The 7,665-nt window shown below is 29.5% G+C and overlaps 1 non-coding gene across 1 annotated transcript; it reads left to right on the top strand.

Annotated features, from left to right (window-relative positions):
- The first annotated feature begins 1,606 nt into the window (after positions 1-1,606).
- On the top strand, positions 1,607-1,678 carry Trnaw-cca (transfer RNA tryptophan (anticodon CCA)). The gene has a single exon. It is a non-coding gene; the product is annotated as a tRNA-Trp (tRNA).
- Positions 1,679-7,665: the final 5,987 nt, after the last annotated feature.

The raw sequence follows: 7,665 nt of genomic DNA, 5'->3' as shown, positions 1-7,665 counted from the left end.
ATTATATTCAATCCCATTGTGGGCATCTCGTAAATGAGGACTAAAAGCTTTCGGTATGGTAGTTAGTTTTCGCCACCCTGGTGGGAAAAGAAAAAGGCTTGGGGGTCAGCTGGCTCCCATCGATGACGGGACGTGCTTCCATAGGGAAGAGTTGTACCGTGACCTGTGATGGCTCTTAGGGATCAACTACGGTTTTCGCCAATGTTGCTGTTGAGGCGGTCCGGTCATCCAGATTTTTTCCAGTAGCCGTTTATAGGCTACTCCATTTTATTCAAATGTTTAATTTAAACCCAACAGACAAAAAACGAAAATGAAACAAAATAATATAACTTCAATATCACAACATCTTTTCTTTATTTTTCAGAAATAATTTAAACAATCAAAGTGATGTAGATATAATGAGGTATATGCATGTTACATCCCCAAGCTGATTTTTTGATACTTTAACATTTAGCCAAATATTTAATTTTAATAAATGTTGATTTTGCAATGTTTTTAGTAGCAATGTTTATTACCGTTTGATATCATTTGATATTTTTGGCAGAATAGCAGAAGTACATAATATACAGGGTGGTTATAATTAAACTTCCCCTATAAACAGCATCCTACAACGCAAACGGGTGAACGGATTGCAACGAAATTTGGTATATAAACTGAACATGTGATGCGCTCATGGAATTTTGGAAAAAAAAAATTGGTTTCAAAGTGTACACCAGAAGTTGCTTTTCCGGAAAAACATTAAATTTAACACAATAAACGATCAAAACGGAACACAGAAATAATATTAGCATTTATTGACTAGTTTCTGATCATCTTGTCATCGAACCACATTAAGTAAAGGTAAGGAAAAAATAACAGCACATTGTTTGAGAGGGAAAAAAACTAGTTCAGTTTGCAGAAACAACAGATTTGGACGAAATTGCATAAGAGGAGCAGTTGTTAATCGCGTCCAGGACAATGTAGGAAAATGTGCTAAATGTGACCACCCTCATTCACCTGCAAAATTTCAAGTTGGTGGACACAGTGTTTAACAGCAGATCGTAACTGATGAGTTGTATTGCTTCACACAGGAAGTATTATGGACTACTTTAAGTTATTCAACGTGGCAACTCCTGCAAGATACACCAGTCTTTTTAAGTTTTCCCATAACGAGAAATCGCGCAGACATAAAACATGACAATCTCTGCAAAGGTTTCAAACCCTAACCAATTTTGCATAAAGCTTCCTCTTCTTCGTAAGCATGCAAATCTCGACATTTTTTTCCCTAGAACTGACAGCTTTCCCCCGTTTTACATTTCATTACTCATAATTCTTGTTCTGGAATGTTAATATTGTTTCTCTGTATTACGTTTTGGCCATTTATTGTGTTAAATTTAATGTTTTTCCGGAAAACGCGCCCTCTAGTGGATATTTTGGAACTATTTTTTTTTCTTTTCGAATTTCCGCGAGCGCATTTCGTGTATAATCTATATACCAAATTTCGCTGCAATCCATTCACCCATTTGCGTTGTAGGTTGCTATTTATAGGGGAAATTTAATTGTAACCACCCTGTTTATGAAGGTTTTTATTTTAGAATTTGTATATATATTTGAAGCCCGGCAGTAAGACTCGGTGGCGCAACGGTAGCGCGTCTCACTCCAGATCAGAAGGTTGCGTGTTCAAATCACGTCCGGGTCAAATGTCGTTTTTTGATTATAAGATATAATTCAGTTGAATAAACATAAAATTTATGAAACTGCTTCTTTTTTTGTCACTACCTTTAGTATGAAAAATAAAAAGTAACCATTCGCAAAATATGATTTTTGGCATCTGGAAACCCCTTTAATAAATTTCTATTCTTCTCGTTATTATAATTGTGATAAAACATGTGATCAGCTTATAAATTACTATTCTTCTTATCCTTATCAAATGCTACTTAAATCAAGCAACATGAAGATATTAGTACATAAATGTTATTTAATAATGATTAAAATGAATAAAATTAACAATAAATTAACATAAAATGAAATATGTATTTGACCAATGAGAAGCATATTTTAAATATTATTAGTCAAATTTATATTTCCAAATATATATTTTATATCAGTCTTTGATAAGAAAAATAAAATGTAACCCTTTGCAAATTATTATTTTGCTATCCCCTTAATACAGACCTCCGGAGGGGGGACCCTCGGAATGAGGATGAGACGCTTCCGGCATGGTGGTTGGATCTCGCCACCCTGGAGGGCTCACAAGGAGGTGGGGGATCTGACTCCTCCCATCGATGACGGGACGTGCTTCCTTCAGGGAGGGCTGTACCGTGGCCGGTGATGGCCCTTAGGACTCAACCACAGGTCCCACCAGTATTGTTGTTGCGGCGGTCCGGTCATTCAGCATTATGGTTTAAATCCGTGTGCCTTCATGATGGGTCGAAGAGTCAGTTGGTTGACTATCCCTTAATACATTTCTAATCTTCCCAATAATATAATTGAGATAGAACATGCGACGAGCTAATAAATTACATTTCTTCTTACCCTTATCAAATACTGCTTAAATGTCAAGATATTAGTATACAAAAGTTATTTAAAAATGATTAAAATGAATAAAATTAAATGTAAATATTATGCGTTCAGTATTAATTCCCATTGGGGAAATGAATTCATGAATTGTATATTGAATGGCATAACTAATAAGAAACATGTATAAAAAGTTTCAAATATTATTAATCAAATATATATTTCATGAAGATAAGCATAAATTTAAGTTAGAGCATAAATTAAATATTTTAAAATAAGATCGTAGCATAATCTAATTTCAGGCATTATTTTTTTTTTTCTAAATAGATTGCAATCTACACTACTTTACGCTTAATTTATGTTTAAATGCTTTTATATATTTTGATTATCATGGTATCGATTATCCTAATTTGTGTTGCTTTAGTTTAAAATATGAGGATTACAGCGATAATGCATTGAATACAGTACATAGATCATGAAAGCTTGTGTTTTACACATATAACAAATTCCAAAAAGGGTAATATTTTTTTTAAAAATTATATGTATCAATACAAAAATAGATCAGGAAAAACGCTTGTGTCTTATACATCTCACAAATTCCAAAAAGAGTAAATTATTTTTTTTTAAATATATGCATCAATACAAAAATAGATCATAACAACAGCTGGTATTTTACGAATCTCAAAAATTCCTAAACGGGTAAATTAATTTTAAAAAAAATATATACACCAATACAAAAATAGATCATGACAAAAGCTTGCATTTTACGAATCTGAAAAATTCCTAAACGGGTAAATTAATTAAAAAAATATATACACCAATACAAAAGTAGATCATGACAAAAGCTTGCATTTTACGAATCTCAAAAATTCCTAAACGGGTAAATTAATTAAAAAAATATATACGCCAATACAAAAATAGATCATGACAAAAGCTTGTATTTTACACATACTATAAATTCCAAAATGGTAAAATTAATTTTTTTTAAAGTTATATGTGTCAATATAAATATAGATCGTGATAATAGCTTGTGTTTTACATATCTCACAAATTCCAAAAAGGATAAATTAATTTTTAAAAAAATTATATGTATCAATACAAAAATAAATCATGACAAAAGCTTGTGTTTTATACATCTCATAAATTCCAAAAAGGATAAATTAATTTTTTAAAAATTATATGCTAAAATGACAGTATATATGACATAAATGCCAATAACACTCAATTAAAGCCTGAAAACATTTTGTTGAAAAAATCACTAAGACCAAGTCACATAAAATAACTACTTGAAAAATTTTGCATCCATTCATTCTCTAAACCAACTGGTCACCAAAGTCGGCTAGTTTCATATAAATTCTAAATAATACTTCATTCTTACAGATAAAAAAATGATGGGCAGTCAAAATAAATGGGATCCTAAATTTGACACTAGAATATGATATTAATATCTCTTTAATTGATCAGAATTTACTTATTTAAAAAATGAAAAATCAATTAAAAGGAAAATTATAAAAAGGGCGCTATTGACATTCAATAATAAATAAAATTAAAAATTTATACACAAAATTAATTAAAATGAGACAGTCCTTAATTTCCAGTCCTTAGATTATTGAATACACCAGAATCAAAAGTGTTCGAACAGTAATGACCTGAGTGGGTGTCAGATCTTCAATGGTGAAATTTTTACCCGTAAAAAGAGGATATTGTATGGGTAGTCAAAATTCACAAAGTTTAAAGAAAAAATAAAACCTAATACCTCATTAATCACAACACTTTAAACTCAAGAAAAATTTTATCAATTTTCTTCACTTATCTTTACTTTAAAGTAAAACAGCAAATACCTTTCTCATCCTTTTTAAAGAAATCTTTTTCTTTCTTTTGTGCCTCCTTCAGTTTCGGTCAATGCTAAAATAATCCTTCAGTGCCGTCTTTTGGTGTACTGATACTTGAAAACGAAATCAGGAGAAATGACTGCATGTGATTTGCATTGCAAATTAACTTTAAAGGTGCATTATCCACTAATGATCTGAAACATGAAGGAAACTTGAAAATTTAAACCTGGCTGTTAGAAAATCCTATTTAATGCAGGTTCCTAAACCATCCATTATTTCACTGCAAAGATGTTTGCAGGAACCATGTTTGGCCACTAACTAACTTGGCAATATTTGGTCTACACATATTTCACTTTTTTAAATCAAGCTATTTCTGGAATCCTGGTATTTAAGACTTAGTTTTACTCTTTTTGTAAATATTCAAAATATAATATATTTAAATTCAAAATCAATTTTTTAATATCGAAGCAAAAGCAATGAAACTGAAATAGCAGATGAGAATTTTTTCATAAATCTACGATTTGTTAATATAATCCTAATTTCACTTAAACTGGTCACTAAAAAAAACTTTATAAATATTTTAATTTTCTTTGTTATTTTCAATTTTTTTTAATTAATCAGATATTAACTGTAATGATTTTCTCTTTGAGCTTTTTGAATATACAAATAAACAAAACTATAATATAAAAATTCAGAGTCAATGAAGTATTTAACAAAATTAAATTAGAAAAGTTGATGCTTATAAAAACTTAGAATGTCCTAATACTATTTAAGGAAAACCAATCAGAGGGTCTCTACAAACCTTTCTCGCATACTCTTTAATAAACTTGCCATGCCAGAGAACTTCTTACATACTAGCATACTATAGTTAAGAAATATTCACTTTTGGTGTGAATGCAACATTTTTATTAAATCTTCCGTGTCATCCTTGGCGAGTTATTTGGCGACTAATTCCTGGCGCACGATAATAGCGTCCAAAAATAATTTTAAAGATAAAATAGTTTTTCATTCTTCTTTATATATTTCCTTAGATACACTATATTATTTTGTAAAGTAAAGTTTTTCTTAATGTAAATTTGGTTCATCAATGACAGATAACTCTTTTTAGAATGCAAGTATTATAACTTGATTGTTATTCAAATTACTAATTATTTTTAAAGGTGCCTTTAGTCTTATTATTAATTATTGCTTTTAATATCATATCAAAGAATTAATTCACCTAAGTTCAATTAATTCACACAAATTAATTCTCAAAAGCTGCCACAATTTATAATCCTCCCTTTCAGTTATCATGATCTTGCCTTCATATTTATATTTAATACATATTCGATCCCAAATGAGTCAAATAGGAATACATACTTTTTTTTTAAATAGTGCTGGATACAGAGGTATAGAATAAAGAATTATTCATGAATTAAAGTTTATGAAACTAATAATATTCTCTATTTTCATTATAATTACAAACACAGAGTAATTAAAATTGATAAGCAAGCTAAACTCTTACAAAATTCTTATAAAAAGTGAATCTAGATTCATTTAATAAATTCTGATTCACGATTGATTTGACGTTTAATTTCACTTAGCGTTCTGATACAATTTAATATTTTTTATGAATATTATTTATTTTCAAATGTTTTTATTTCATTAATTTTTATACTAATACTTTTACGAATATTAATAAATATTCATTAATCAATCACTGACTTAACGTAAACATTTACGCTCATTACACCCGAAAATATTATTTCACGATCATTATTACCATTACAAGAAATTACAATTACTCATACTCGTTATTACCATTACAAGCTCATTATCACTGACTTAACGTAAAAATTCAAGCTCATTATACTCGAAAATCTTATTTCACGCTCATTATTACCATTACAAGAAGTTACAATTACTCATACTCATTATTACCATTACAAGCTCATTATTACTGACTTAACGTAAACATTCACGCTCATTATACTCGAAAATCTTATTTCACGCTCATTATTACCATTACAAGAAATTACAATTACTCATACTCATTATTACCATTACAAGAAATTACAATTACTCATACTCATTATTACCATTACAAGAAATTACAATTACTCATACTCATTATTACCATTACAAGAAATTACAATTACTCATACTCATTATTACCATTACAAGCTCATTATCACTGACTTAACGTAAACATTCAAGCTCATTATACTCGAAAATCTTATTTCACGCTCATTATTACCATTACAAGAAATTACAATTACTCATACTCATTATTACCATTACAAGAAATTACAATTACTCACGCTCATTATTACCATTACAAGAAATTACAATTACTCACACTCATTATTACCATTACAAGAAATTACAATTACTCATACTCATTATTACCATTACAAGAAATTACAATTACTCATACTCATTATTACCATTACAAGCTCATTATCACTGACTTAACGTAAACATTCACGCTCATTATACTCGAAAATCTTATTTCACTCTCATTATTACCATTACAAGAAATTGCAATTACTCATACTCATTATTACCATTACAAGCTCATTATCACTGACTAGGGATTGCAATACCGGTATACCGGGATACCGAATACCGGTATTTTGAGCCATTTGTACAATTTTGTAATACCGGTATTCAGAAGTTTAAATACCGGTTTTTCGGTATTTACTGGAAATTTTTAAAATGGTCTCCACTATAGGTTCAGGGATCGCGAACATAGCAAAATAGTATACATTTTTGTTTTTATGTCTCCCTAACGGGCGAAATTAATTAGCTAATTAATGGCTTAATTAATTGCTTAAATCTAAATGAGCGAAACATGGATTATTCCTGAAAGAAAATATTATATCCATAACGACTGATGGAGCAACAATTATGAAAAAGTTTTAAAGTTGATTGGTGCAAATCAGCAGTTGTGCTATGCACATGGAATTCAATTAGGAGTAATAGATGTATTATATCAAAAAAATAAAGAACAGAAGAATCCAAATACTGTGGATATAGAAACTTCGGATTCCAACTTTGAAGAGAGTAAGAATGAGAGTGATATTGACAATAAAGATAATGACAATGTAATTGTTGAAGAGGATACTACTAATGACGATGAAATATTAACCTATCAAGAATTGCTTCCTATAATTTATAAAGTTCGAAAAATTGTTAAGATATTTAAACGTTCCCCTATAACAAAGGATAAATTACTAAAATATATACTAACTGAAAATAAAACAGAATATATGTTAATATTAGATTCTAAAACACGTTGGAACAATCTACTTCTAATGATGGAACGATTTTTGAAACTGAGAAATCCAATCTAAAA

The sequence above is a fragment of the Argiope bruennichi genome, chromosome 11 (assembly GCF_947563725.1).
Source record: "Argiope bruennichi chromosome 11, qqArgBrue1.1, whole genome shotgun sequence".
Lineage (NCBI taxonomy): Eukaryota > Metazoa > Arthropoda > Arachnida > Araneae > Araneidae > Argiope > Argiope bruennichi.
The sequence above is the reverse complement of the archived record's forward strand: the minus strand, read 5'-3'. Positions and strand labels throughout refer to the sequence as shown.